A 15,389-nucleotide genomic window follows, 5' to 3' on the forward strand; every position below is an offset into this window, starting at 1 on the left:
GAGGCTAGGAAGTCCAAGATCAAGAAACTAACAGATATGGTGTCTGGTGAGGGCCCATTCTCTGGTTCATAGATGGTACCTTCTCACTGTGTCCTCGTGTGGCAGAAGGGCAAATAATTCTCTTGGCCCCTTTTATAAGGGCACTAATACCATTCATGAGGCTCAATTCTCATGACCCAATGACCTCCCTAAAAATCCCACTTTCTAATCCTATCATCTTGGCAGGTAGGATTTCAACATATGCATTTTGTGGGGGCACAAACAGTCAAAGCACAGCATCCCACCATAAGCTTACCTGCCAACCTGGTCTTTAGTCATTCATTCCTTTATTTAACCATTTCTTCAACAAATGAATGGACAAATATCTGTGGAGAACATGAGCAAGGCTGTGAGGGCACAGTTCCTTATCTTCACAGAGCTTTCAGTCTAGTGCAAGATACACATAAGTAAGCAGAAATTTGCAATATCATGTACTAATGCTATTATGGGGGAAATATAGGAAACTATGGAAGCAGGCAAAAGGGTAACTATCCAGGATCGAAAGGCCAAAGGGAGCATCCCTGAGCATTGTGATCAGTTGGGAGGGGTGAGTAAGATGTCACCATTTGAAGAGGCAGGTGGAGGAAGAGAGGAGAAAAGGGAACTCCATGTGCCAAAGTGCAGAGCTGAGAGAAATGATGTGTGCAAGGAGATGGAAGGACTTCATAGTAGGTGCAGACTACAGAGCACTGCAGGAGGTAAGCAGATGTGTGGTTGTGGTGTCAGTGTCCACATGCACAGATGGTACCTAGAGGGCAGAGAAGGGAATGGGATGATAGGAGTTCAGGGAGATCTTTATCGTACACAGGACTGCCACCTATTTACCATTCACTCACCACCCCACTCTTTTTCCTATGCTCTATCTTCCTTCTCTGTCTTTTACCCTTCACTTGTACGCTGAAAAGAAATGGATTCTTGTCAGTTGCTTTAAGCACGGAGCTGAAAGTCCATCTATGAGGATCTTTATGCTGTGCTTATACTCTCCTGTGACAATGGGTAAAGTTTTGTGTGGAGTTATGGGCAGACTACAGAGATCACTGGCTCATCCTTCTTGGCTGCCTTACGCCTGTGAAAGAAAAAAAGAACATTCAAAAACTTAGAAATCTTACATATACAATTCATTCTAAACTGTGTTGGAAAGACCCTGCACTCAACAGTGAACATGGCTGGGCCTTGTGAACAGGTCAGAGGGTCAAAGGGTGCCAAGCTCTCATTGGAGATCTATCTCCTAGAATGCCTGACACTCTGAGTGCTCAATGCATGGTCACGTTCCTGCCTATAGTGGCTTGGGTTAGCACCATAAGCCCCTATTTTTTAGAAAAGTAAACTGAGACACAACACTTGCATATTAGCCACATTTTTGTTTTTCTTATTTTACTTATTACCAGTTATCTGTGACTAAACCAAAATAGCATAGACCCACTCCACATGTAACATGTATCAGTCGATACAAATTAAGGTTTTATTATTGATTTAACTACAGCTGTCTTAATGATAAGTAAATGGTGGAAAGTGTAAGTGTATTTGTGGTTTCCCTCTAAGTAATGTATATCACCTCATTAGTTTAACATGAATTCATCTACCATAAATTGAGGGCTTACTCTGTATAAAATGTTCTGCCAAACACAGGAATGAATGTTCCATGGCATTTGACCTCAGAGAATATACAGTCTGGAGGGAAAGATGAACACATGCATAACTAGCCAATTTCCAAGTCATTCTGTGGTCATACCAACCTGCTTGTGATTGGATTCCCAATTTACACCTCTGGACCTTTCTGTCTCTCTTCTGTCGGCTCAGAACCATCTCTGTGCCTTGCTTCCAGGCCTGCGCTAACATTTCTGCAGCCCAAGGCAAGAGCATAAATGGAAGCACACCTATCAAACATGCATACATTTAAAAGTTATAAATCAAGCCAACAAACTGTTATGTAAAAATGCATTCTGTCTTCCTATGTGACAAATATATCTTCATAATGACCTGAAGGCCAAGCTCAGATTTAGAATTTTCAGGCTCCTTGGATTTTTCCATGCTGGAACTTACTGGTGTAGAATATGCCAGCCCACTCCACTGCTCTCTGCTCCCTGGCTTTCTCCAATTCAACAAACGCTTTTGGGTATAAATGTATGGACCGCTTAATCTAAGCTCCACCCACCCTCCCCAATATCACCCCACAGCTTGGGCCTAAGGTACACACACCATCAGCACATTCTGGCCTTTAAGAGTACGGACTTGGGGAAAAGGCCAGTGCAGGCCTGGAAGGGAGTTTGGGGATGTTTGGGTAGGGAACTCTGGGGCACTGGGTGGTTGGAACCGGGTCTAGAAAGCAGAAACATAGGGTGGTGCATAGCTAGAGAAAGGCCACAGCAGGATCCTGAAAGCATGGGGTACCCTTCTTGGCCCATGTAAGGACAGTACTGCCAACCCCATTCTTTACTTGTGTGATGAACTTGGGCTTATTCCTCAAGATCTAATGCAAGTATTTCCTCCTGGCTAAATTCCTATCTTTGTGACATCACAGTCACTCTACCTTACACATCCCTTTTGACTGAGGGTTCTGGAAAGCAGAGACTATTTCTGGTTTTCATCACATTTTTGCCCCGAGCACCTACATAGGGGTTAACATTGGAAGAGCTCAGTAAATTTCTGTTGAATGAATGCATGAATGTAATCCCAAATAGTGATGTGGAATTGTAATGAAAGATATCAAGTGACCAGGAGGCTCTGGAAGGTCTTCCAAAAGGCGGTGTTATTGGAGCTGAGCTTAGAATGAATGAATAAGATTCTGGGAAAGAATTCAAGGAAGGAATTTCAAAACAGAAGGGAAGCTATTTTCCATATACACAACTCAAAATAAAGTGTGTAGACCAAGCATTTCATTCAGATATCTACCTAATATACATGGAAGATATAATCATTTATAGCTTTGCTTAAGATTTTTATTCTGTTTTATTTAAGTGTGTTTTCAAAATCTACGCATTGCAAAAGTAGTTGTGGCTCTTTTAAGATCGAGAATGTTCTGCCAGACTGATGAGGCGGGGAAAACAGCTGGAAGCCTGCTAAATTGTTAGAAAGGAGATTAATGTTATGTAAATGTAAGTAATTAATCAGCAAGACCTAGAAGCCAAATACCTGATGTGAAGAGACATTCTTTGAGATGGGAAAATTGCTCTCCTCTGATTAAAAATGGACTATCAGACAGCATTCAGATTCATCTTTTGCTTCTAACTTTTTCCAAGCTGCCTGAAGTTGAATGTAATCTTCCCCCTCTCCTCAACATAAAGAAACAAAAGAGGAGCTGTAAGACTTGAGCTGAGAACTAGTTGAAGCTCATGGCTAAAGAAAGAGTAAAGAGAAGAGCAACACCAACTGAGCTCTCTAGGGAGCTCAGGGTTTTGAATTGATGTCAGGCAATCATGTTACAATTGAAAGTATAGGACATTCAAAATTATGAAAACAATGATTTTGCAAACATCTCTTACCTGTTGCCTGCCCCAGTATTCATCCTCTGGTCTTCTGAAACAAACCTTCCTACATGATGGGCACCAGCCCAGGTGGTGGAGGAGAGCTGCCCCCGTCATTACACCTCACTACGGAGGTGTGAACATGCCCTCATTACAGAGGTGTGAGCATGCCCAGGCCTGGAATCTTAGAGGAGCTCATCCTCCCAGCCTCAGGAATTGAGTCAGAAATGGGCTGAATTGAGCCTTCCTAGTGGCTTTACTTGGGAAATATATTATTTCTTGGAATTGCTAGCTGGTAAGTCCCATACACTTGTAGCTGCTATTGGCATCTTTCCTGACATGAGCAGAGGGCCTTAAGAACTCCAACACAGAAGAAAGCAGATTCAAAAGATGGAGCAAGAACAATAGATCCTGACAATATCGCTTGTGATCCTGTTGTGTTTGCGTGGTGCCTGTTAACCCACATATTCCACCCTAAGTCCCCTCTATTTACTCTGTTAACCCACATATTCCACCCTAAGTCCCCTCTATTTACTCAAACAAATTTGCATTTCTGTTGCCTGTAATAGCAACTCTTCAGATTAATAGAACACAAAGATTTCCACTGGTTACTCAGATTCCTAAAGTAGATGATTATTTCTTGTCCTGAAAACGATATTTTCTATAGACTGCCTTTATGTGTTTAATAAAATTTATGCAAACCTATTATGTTCCTGTAAGCATACATGTCTTAGATAATAAAAAGATGAATAAAACTTATGTCTTAATAGAGAACACAATTAGTCAAAAAAAAATCAGTCTAGGAGGATAAATACTCTTAAAAATGAAATTTCGGTTTGAAGTATTCCGTTAATAAATTTCTAGGCCTTAATTTTAATCACATAAATTTTAAAGTATTTCAAGTGACTGTGGTTATTATTCAAAGCCAGAAGACACACAGGCTTTGTATTAAAAGTTTTTTGCTAGCTTAAATGTGTCTGTTTCTTTTGTGACACATAAAATGACTGAATATATTTTAAGCTTACAATAAAAATACAAACTATTTATAAAATGAAAACTTTGAACATTACATATAAAAACATATGAAAATGCAGCCACAGCAGTTACCAGAGATACATGTTTGGCTGTAAATACGGTCATTATTGAAGAAAACAATTACTATAGATTCATTAAGAAATTAGAAAATAAGTATAAAGATACAAGAAAAATGTAAATAATAAGATCAGAAGCTAATATACTTAAAAATAGAGGGAAAAAGCAGAACTGAGATATTCAGGACAAACTCTACATATAAGCAATAGAATATACACATATGACAAGTCTAATGAAAAAGAAAAGTGAAAACACGAAAATCAAAATTAGAAGAGATTCAGAAATTATAAAAGAAGATTATGCATAACTTCACTCAATTTGAATATCTCAATGAAACTGATGAATCTCTGGGTCAAAATAATTACTTCAAATTGAATCAAGGATAAGTAGAAACTGAAACATATCTAATGTGGTTTCTGGCAGAGGGCAGGCATTCAACAACTTGAATGCGTGAACAGAGAGGAATTGGAACAGGTGTCAAAGTACAACTTGTAGATTATTTTTCATGAGAAGTAAATTCACACTTTCAAGGGCTTAACATCTATCACACTATTCAAATTGTTTCAGAGTTCAGAAAATGACAGTAAGGTGTACAATCTATTTTATGAAACCAGCATTATCTAGAACAAAACCATAGATAGCAAAAAAGAAAATTACAAACAAATCTTACCTATGAATATATACTAAAGCATATGAATATATTTTCATCTGTTTGTGATGATATCTCATAAAAGTGGATAATCGGATTTCCACAAATCTAAAGGCTCTGTTTGAATTGTCTGATTTTAAACTAAGACTTTTGGGTATAAAGAGCATTTGTTCTGGGTGTTCCAAGAATTCATCTCAAAGACGTGGGCAGTAATTTTCTACATAAGCCAAGATGGGTGGGGGTGCATATGTGAATGTCAGGAGAAAAATCCTGTGGAGAGTACAATGACAGGGAGAGAGGAGCAAGATGCACACACACACAGGAAAACAAACAACACAATGGTGATGTCAAAAAATACTCCAAGTCAGAACTCAGGGGAATCTTTCCAAACTGCAGACCCTAATTATGTTCAAACTGCTTCTCACATGGTTTTCATATAGAATAATGTATTTATCATGGTTAACATTTCTCCTTAGCAATGTGGCAGTACAATGCAAGTAGACTGATTACTAAGAGAACAATTCAAATATAAAAATTATAATACTTAGAAATAAGCATAGTTAGAATTGTGTAGAACCTTTGTGAGTAAAATTTAAAACAAAAACAAAAAACAAAAAGACTTTGAATTAAAAGTCCAACATATAACTGAATGAAAAAGATTTAATTTTATAAAATTGACAATGTTCACCAAATTATATCTATTAGAATTTTTAATCAAAATTCTAAAGGGAGATTTTAGGAATTTGACATATATACTTAGACTTTTCTGAATGAATAACAGGGCAAGAATGTCCAATAACATTTTGGAAAAGAAGACTAATAAAATTATTTGTCTTACAAGAAAATAATAATTATTTTGAAAATAATTATTTTTATTTTATATATTTAAGAAACAATTTACCAATAATCTATGTGCACTCACTATAGAGAAGATCACCCAAACTTATTTTGGTAGAAAAGAATAACAAATTATGCATTTTTAAATTTATATCAATATGATTGCTTTAAGTGGTATGTTCCTTGCTTTATTAAAAAAAGAAAAAAAAAACAAGGCCAATCAATAAATCTTGAAAATGTGTTTAAATTTTCACATCTTATATTGTATAACAGCTACACAGTCATTGTTGTAAGATTTTTTCTTCCAATCTATTTTTTAAACCGTAGAACGACACACACGCACGTATAAAAAATGTATTTTTTTCCCCAGGAACAAAGTGCAAACCGAAACTGTAGCCATGATTTTGTTTATTTTCTTTCCTAGTCACCAAATTACCCAATTTGCCCCAGTAATATAAGGAAGTATTGGCAGCTCCCTCATGGCTGATAAGAACTTGAAGAGGGGACAGATTTATCAGATAAATGTAAATTGTCAGATACTCTTTCCAGATGACCTCAAGATTAGTTTTGCCTGCTGGTAAGGGTTGTGCCTTTTGTTCAACTGCATTAAAGAGTCCATTTAGAAAACTTCAAAACTCTTTATTTCTGCCCGAGGGTGCTGTCCTACCGACTGCCCCTCTGGAGATGATGCAAAAAATCTCCACTTCTTTTTAAGTATGGGGAGTAATTTACCCAAGCAAAGCAATAAATTGTGTTCAGAAGTAACTAAACTCAGCATGCCCTGTAGTTGCTGCTTGGTTCTGCGATTTCAAACCTATAATTAGATACGTTGTTAGGTTTTGCCAAGCTTTAATGACCTCCATTCTGTTTATGACAAATGCTGGAGAGCCACCCCCTGGGGGAATCCTGTGGGGCAAATGCTGATGACTTGATGAGGGCTCGCTTTATTTATTTGATCTTGAGATACAATTTCCTCATTTTCAGATTGTTAAACATTCCAGCATGTCAGCATAATGTATGTGCATCATGCGTGGTGTGTGTGTGGTGGATAGTGTGGGTGGAGTATGTATTGGCAGCATGGGGAGTCATCAAAATTAATCACTAAATGTGCAAAGACTGGATTGGAAGTCATAGCCCTTTGGGTAATGCTCTCCATGGCTGTACTTTTGATTCTCAAGAGGTGGTTAATGAAAAGTTGGGCAAAGTTGTGTTTAGTTATGGTTATTTAATAAGTAGATAAGCATTTATCATGTGAGTAGTACAAAATGACCGTTCATAACCTCCTTCGGAAGACAACACAACATAAACAAAACAGATAAGGATGAAGCAGGCAATGGAGAGCTCTTCAGGAAAGACTTCCCTGATCTTTCCAGGCAGAATCAAGCCCTTATACAAGCCCCATTACTATACTTAGTGCATTGCAATAATTACTTCTTTACACACTTGCCTCATTCACATATAAGGTAAGGTCTCTGGGAACAGAAACTATTCTTGTTATTATTCCATTCTTAGTGCCTTACATGGTCCTGACATGAGACAGGGGCTCAGAAAATGGGAGTGACCATGTGAATTAATGAACATGGTACAAGGTCACCTCTATACTGGAGGAAAGATCCTAATGGTTGTTGGTAGAGAGAGTCAGTAAAGGAAGCCTTCAAGGGTGGCCTGAGATGCATAAGTAAGACTTTATACCCACTCTAGATGCAACCACAGTGACTAAAGAACTGGTATAAACACCGGACACTTTCAGTTGCATGGGGTTATTAGAGAGTATCAGAACAGGTCTCCTTGTCTTCCCCAAAAAAGTATTTCATTAATTGGCCTTAAACTCTGCTGGAGTAAGATAACTCTGTTGAAACTGAAACACCTTTGAGAGACTAAATGCATCAACATCTTATAAATCATCACTATATTAGATGATATCGTTTCCGGAACACTTTTTCCCCTTAAATGGAGGAAGGAGGACTAGGATTGACACACGGTATTCTGCGTGAGGAAGTAGGTCTGGGAAGGATCCTCAGCACAACCAGAAGTGGCCTAAGAACATCACCTGGAAGTAGGTTTCTAGAAGTAGTGGAAGGCAGCAAGTGAGCAGAACCCCCAATACAAGCTCAATAATTTGCCATTTTGTTTTGAGCTAATCCTTTTTACTGAATACACAGACACAGGAAAGTAGGTTGCCTTTTGCATTATCCCTACTTTCTTTGTTTCCCTGTGTCAATGGAAAAGTGACCTGGAAGTTACAGCAGAGGAGGGCAGAATCTGGAATTTTTGATCTAACTTGAATAAGACGTGTTCGGAGAGTAAAGAATGATTTGCAGCTCCCCATAGCTATAGGGAATAATGGGTCTTAACTGCACAACAAAGAGAAAGAATCAAAGCACAAATTTGGAATTTTATTGTCAAATTTCTGAAAACAATTTATTTAAATATGTAATTTTATTACAATTAATGGTTCTACTTAAGGTGGAAAAATTAGTCTATGGACAAGTTTGCAAGCCTCCATAGGTTATGAGTCTAAGTGGCTGCTAGAGGAGAGGAGAACTCAGGCAAAATCATGACACAAAAGTAGAAGAAGGCACAGAGAATGGGGTCCAAAGCTTTGAAGCCCAGTAGAATCTGGGTGGAAGGCAGTGAATAAACGGAGGGAAGAATCGTGAGAAAAGTTAACGCAGACCACAGTGAGACTCTTCACGAGGTGCCAAAGGAGGGCTAATAATTTGGCACCCCTTCAAACTGATATGTTTACATTAGCTTTACCTGATGTAAAATAACCCACTCTGACTGAACTTAGTAGCCATTGATAGCATATTAGCAAATTATATTTAAGTTTATATATACATATGTCTAATTTCATTGTGCAGTCAAATAAACTTTTTTTCTCAGTTAAAACTGTTAAGGAAACCGATGACAGTGCTTGTCAAAACATCACAGAGTGGAGAGCTAATTACGGGTTTCAGCACCTTTCTTCAAGTCTGTCTTTGTGATGTGATGACCACTGAAAAAGCGAAGCAGATGGGAAACTCTTCTTTTGGATAAGAAAAGCATATTTCTATGAGATTTTGAAATGCAAAATACACCCGATAGAATATTCTCCAGCTTCCCTCAAGGCTTGCTCTCCCAGCCCATCTTTTCTTCTTTGCTCTCCCATGTTGATTACAGCTCCTTGTTGATTATTCATTTCTGGTTCTCTTTTTGATTAGGTGCTCTACATTTGGCGATTCTTCTCATTCCAATTGTTCCTTAGTGTCTTCAGCCCATCTCAATTTTTTTTATTCTAATGAATTTGGTCTCCTCTTTACAGTTTATTACCATTCTTCTCTTACAGTTTCTAAAAATTCTTACACATAGTCTTTCCATTTTCAGGGCCATTACATTTTAAGCCTTTATTTGATGAATCAATGCTCATAACCATAAATGATTCTGAAGATTGCCTTATCATATTCTTCATTGGCTCATCATTTTCAGTGCTTAATAATGAACAGGCATGGGTTTGCCAGTGAGTGCTAAGGCCTTTAATGATTATTGGCTGGAGTGATCACGTGAAGCCACACTCAAACTTTGTGGAAGCATACCAAAGTACTTTTTACATATAGATATTTATTCAATTCTTAGTGAAGAAGAAAACAACCTAAATTACTACTAATAAAAGTGTTATACTCCATGTTTTATTTTACAATTAAGGAATGTATTAAATGTCATTTTTCAGAGCAGACAGTTCCTGGGTAAAGCATATTAAACCAGTTAAAATTATGGCTAATTCAGCTTATTGCCTTTTTCAGGCAATCAGCTTTTTGTTATGCATCACTTAGTTTCAGAATTATAGCTTGTCTGACCTCTGGCTTCGCTGGTCTTGGAGGCAGCGTTTGGCCTTGGGTTGCACCATGAAACTTACACAACTGCATTACAGAAATGGCCAACAAAGGGAGATGGTGCTGGTGATGAGCATGCTCCCAAAAATTTCCATGAAGTTTGGTGGGGAGAGGTTCCAATTTATATTTCACTAAGAAAACTGAACTAATTGACACCATTATTCAGATCTGCATCGGTGGTATTTTTTAAAAAGGTATTACCTGCCAAAGTATTGCTTACGCGAATCAACCCATTCACCTAAAATATAAATTTTAATCAAGTACCCCACAAAAAAACATTAATCTCAAGCCACCTACCTCTACCTTTCCCAGCCCACTTTTGCTTGACTCTGATTCTGAAAAGACTAAAAGTTTTCAGTAATTCCAACATCTTTTGTATAAAGATTTTATTAAAGTATTTTAAAATTTATCTACTTATCCTTTCTGACTCCCGAATCAACAACCCTTCGATCCTGACCCAAATGTGAGTCAGTTGATTCCAAATAAGGCTGAAAACTCTTGAAAAAGTAAAAATGCAAACACTTTTTTTCTTTAGCCCAGACAGGAATTAGAAACTGCTGACTGCATCCATTTTAAACTAAATTTAAGAAATAAACAACTTAGCTACCCCAGTGATTGTTGACAAGGGACCAGTTACATCCCACTCCCACACTTTCCCTGCTTAGGCTGCCTAACCACTAGGTTTTGTGAATTAAAGAGGAAAAGAAAGAAGAGAGATTGAGCTCATCATTGAAAAGGAAGCTATCGGCAGATCTGTTTGGTATCTTTACTTTCTAAAGATAGCAAGGTTAAGTTCCACTATGGAAATGATGAACTGAGGAGGGAGATGGAGGTTGGGTAGAGTTAACGTGGTCCCACTCTTGGTGCGTGCTTGGTTGGAGAACTTTGTGGTGCCCTTAGCATGAACTGGGTCCTGTGCTGACACCTCATTTGCAGGCAATGCTACAATGCCAAGGTTGCAAACTTGGCGGCTTGAGGCCTGTGTCCAACCCATCAGACTTATTTGTTTGACCTTCCCAATCTTAAATAAAAATTAAGCCAACATTTAAAGATCAGACAATTACATATTAAATCTCCTATTTCTGCCTTTTTTAAAAAAAGTCAGAAAAGGCAACAAACTCCAATTCCCCAGAGCTGAGTAGCAGCTGTCCAGCCTCCAGTTGGGCCCAGTCTCACCATTTACAGCTCTTCCTCTGATATTGAGTTTCCTTTGCCATTTAGCATGATGTTTTTTTGCTGCTGCTTTTCTCAGTAGTCATTAAAAAATTATATCTCAAAAGTCAGAAAATGAAAGGCAGATTGAGAACTTTCTCCCCCAGTATAAATGAGAGAACATGTTTACTTGTGGAAGTGAAAAATATATCCATTTGCTTAATGAACAAACAAGTTAGGTCTGTGTCAAAAGAAGACAGCTTAAGGTTCCCAGCTATGCTACCAATTTATGTTACCCTCATGGCTCATGTGGGTGTTGGAGTTTGTAACCCTTGAATTATTTATTACATTCTCTATATCAGTGGTTCTCAACAAAGGGGTACAGAAGAATATCACAGTCAACCAGGTGGCTTCTTCAAACTACACGTCCTTCCACATGGATGATTCTGGGATGCCTGCCCCTCTGGAGCCCTATCTGATTACAATTGTTGTCTAGGAAATTCTGATGTAATTATCTAATAGAGAATTCCTCATTCATATTCAATTCCTTGTTCATATTCTGGTCTTTAGATGACATTTATTGAAAAGCATCTTGATGTCTTTATTTCAATTCTTCTGCCCTGTTTCACCCCAAAGTAAGATCGCTGACAACTCTGGCATTCAGGTATCATACTGACCACCCATAGGGTATGTGTATAAATGGTGGGAAGCTGCCAAGAAGCCCCCTCTGATTGTGAAGTTCTTGTTTCAAATGGTGTGTGGTAATCAGAGTGGGAATAAAAACTGCCTGACACCTTTGAAACTGCAGTAGGATGGTTAGCAAAAACTCAGGATATCTATAGATGTGTGGCTAGCCAATTTGAGAACCTGGGGAGCTTATTAAAATATTGGTGTCCAGGCCTCATTACATTGTTTTTAATTAATAATTCTGGGGTAGATGTTGAGAGACTGAATATACAAACGGACAATGGCCAGAGCTACATAAAAATAGAATTCTGACCCACAACCTCTGTAGCAACCAATCCAGGAAAACAAACCATAACCTCTGTAGCAATCAGCCCAAAATGGCCAGGATTTGGTTAGCTTCCCTAATGTGTGTCTTCCTTCCAACTTAAGACCAACTGGAGAAAGCCAAATATGTACCCCTAACCAATCGCATGGGATGCTCTGCTTTTAGTTAGACCATCTATGGCATGCCCCTGCCAACACCCTCCAATCAGGACACACTTGAACCCTTCCCTTTTGCTCACTATAAAGCTTTTACACTTCCCCGCCTGCCTTTGTGTTTCTGCCAAATGCAAGTGATAGTGGCTGGCTTCCTTGCTGTAATGAGCTCTGAATAAATAGCTTTTGCTTGTTCCTATTTGGGTAGTCTTCCCTTATTTTCAAAGGTTCCAGGAATCAGTACATTTAGCAGCCTCCCCAGACAATGCTGTTGCACAACATTGAAGAGTCACTGCTATAGAACACTCCTGTGTTTCCCAAATTTTTCAAGAATCACTGTATGTGTGCATATGTGTGTGGGGAGTAAGTACAGATTCTCGTGTCTCGCCCCAAGATCCAATTGAAATAGAATTTCTGGGAAGTGGCCTAGGGGTTTTTTTTCTTCAACTTTTTAAGTTCAGGGGTACATGTGCAGGATGTGCAGGTTTGTTACATAGGTAAATGTGTGCCACCGTGGTTTGCTGCACAGATCAACCCATCACCTAGATATTAAGCCCAGCATAGGATTTTGTTTTTTAAAAAATAAGCCTCCTCCTCCAGGTTGTTCTTATTATTAAGGACATGTGGGAGACTCTGGTCCATGGTGCTGTCCATAGGCTTGTGCCAGGTCACAATAAAAGCACCTAGAACACTTGTTTTAAATAGAGACTTCTAAGCTCTACCATAACGTTGTAAGTCTAGGCTCTCCTAGAGATTCCAATAGGTCGCATGTTCTGGGAGGCCATACTCTACTTATATGATTCGCAAATGGTAACGTTCATACATATTCCCTGGGAATCTTTTAAGAAGGCAGATTTTGATTCAGAAAGTCTAGGTACGGCTGAGATTCTGTATTTCTAACAAGCTCCCACATGACACTTCTGCTGCTGGTCTGCTAACTAGGCTTGGAATAGTTAACATTGGCTGCATAGTGGAACCACATGAGGAAAGAGCTCCAAGTATGAGACCTAGTGGGCAGCCAAGATTTGGAAGACTAGTTCATCTACACACTGTTCAGCCGTGTGACTGGAACAGTGTTTTCACAGGAATGGCAGCACAAGCGATCTGAACAGCGCTCTGGTGAAATCAGCACTGACCTGTGCCTGACGTCCTATGCTCCTCAGCATGGCTTTATGGGTTCTTGCAATTTCCTGTGGGTGTGAAAATGCCTGGAAGTCCACTCAGTGAGCTTTGCAGTGGTTGCTCCGTAGGATTCCTGTTGAACTGCCTTGCCTTCAGCCATGGGGAGATTTTGCTGAGGGGTAGGCGTAATGGTGGCCCTGAATATTCCTGCTGCCCAGCAGCTGGGAAGTAGTTAGCTGAGCAAGATTCATCTTCAATGACGAAGGGGATTTCCACAAGGTAAATTGTTCTAACCTCAGAGATGAGTGTGATTGGATGCTCCCAACTTAAAAAAGAAAATAAAAAGGTACACAAAAAAAACCTGGTGGTCAGATTGGTTTATGTTCAATCTTTTGTCCCTAGGCTTTCACGACCAATTACAGGGGCAAATGAGACAACAGTGTTGTTGCTGATGAGAAGGCAAATCTGGATGGGTGATAATCACAATCCACCCTTCACCAGATGGCTTCCTCTGTTGCCAGGCATTTGATGAGCCGTTTCATGAAGCCTCTTATGGGGATGGGTTAATGCCTGAAAGCCTGTGGATTTGAATGGACCAATGTGAAGGTGCTTAATAGATCCTTGGATGCTTGGCTCATTTTTACTTAGAGGATAAATAAGCTGGTACACAATACAATCTAAGAGAGCTTTTCCAGAATAAAACTACCTCACACCTGAGGATTATGTAGCTTTCAATTGATCATGCATGACACCAGAAAGGAGCAAATTTGTTATAATAGGCCTGGAACCATATTACCATGAGTCCAGGGACACATGTTTTTAAAAATCATCTTTCCAAAATGTGTTACATCATAATAGATCAATTGCAAAGGTCTCATGGCTGATAAACACCCCAGTCTGCCTGTGCTCTGTAATTATCTAGAGCAAAACATTCTGTTTAGTGAATGGCCTTTGTTTTCTTTTCTATTTTATTTTCATTTTTTTTTTATCTTTTTGGAGACAGAGTCTTACTCTGTCGTCCAGGCTGGAGCGCAGGGGCACAATTCAGCTCACTACAACCTCCCTCTCCCACGTTCAAGAGCTTCTCATGCCTCAGCCTCCCAAGTAGCTGGGACTACAGGCACATACCACCACACTCGGCTAATATTTTTTTTTCTTTTATGCATTTTAGTAGATGCAGGGTTTTGCCATGTTGCCTAGGCTGGTCTCAAATTCCTGAGCTCAGGTAATCTGCCTCCCTCATCCTCGCAAAGTGCTAGGATTACAGGCGTGAGGCACCATGCCCGGTGGCTTGTTTTCAACCACATTGAAATAACGTATAAATAAAAGGTATCTCTAAGAAATATTCAGATATCTGGAGCCTGGATCATGTTAGAAGAGGCCAGGATAAGCTAGAGGCTGTTTGTAATTATTATGATGTGCTACCTAATTCTCAAGCAGAGGTTGGGAGGTTAGCAGGGAGAAGGCAGCAGAATGTCCGTGTGGAAAAAAAATCTTTGTCATCCACAAACCAGTGCATGTCTGGTTTCTGAGAAACAAGATCTCTCTCAAATATTGATATCCAGAGGCTGGTCTAGTGGTCATGAATCACTGGACATGAGTCATTTCTATATATATATATATATATATATATATATAATATCTATATATATATATAGAAATATATATATATTTGTAAAAAATATACCAGGTACCTTTATTTTAATAACAAACTTGATGTGTGTTCAACTCTTTTCTGAACAGAGAGTTCCCAAAATAAACTAAGTAGCAGATTACCTTATATCAATGTTTAGCAGATGGTGAGTGATACAGAAACTCCAGACCAACCAAAGGAAAAAAAATTATAGTAAAGTTTTGCACTATAAGATGGTATAGTAGACTAATATTGCTTTCTTTATCTTATCTCACCACTGTATTTTAATACCCAAGAAGATACAGAACAAGAAACAAAAACTAGCAAAAGTACTGAATTCAGAGATACAAGAAACCCGCATGACG

General features: G+C 38.8%; 1 long non-coding RNA gene across 1 annotated transcript; it reads right to left on the reverse strand.

The window, feature by feature from the left end:
* Positions 1–297: 297 nt before the first annotated feature.
* On the reverse strand, positions 298–1,902 carry LOC129531647 (uncharacterized). The gene is made up of 3 exons (XR_008676952.2): positions 1,776–1,902; positions 876–1,105; positions 298–365 (listed from the first exon to the last, which is right to left on the reverse strand). It is a non-coding gene; the product is annotated as an uncharacterized lncRNA (long non-coding RNA).
* Between the last annotated feature and the right edge of the window lie 13,487 nt (positions 1,903–15,389).

The sequence above is a fragment of the Gorilla gorilla genome, chromosome 12, assembly GCF_029281585.2.
Source record: "Gorilla gorilla gorilla isolate KB3781 chromosome 12, NHGRI_mGorGor1-v2.1_pri, whole genome shotgun sequence".
Classification (NCBI taxonomy): Eukaryota; Metazoa; Chordata; class Mammalia; order Primates; family Hominidae; genus Gorilla; species Gorilla gorilla.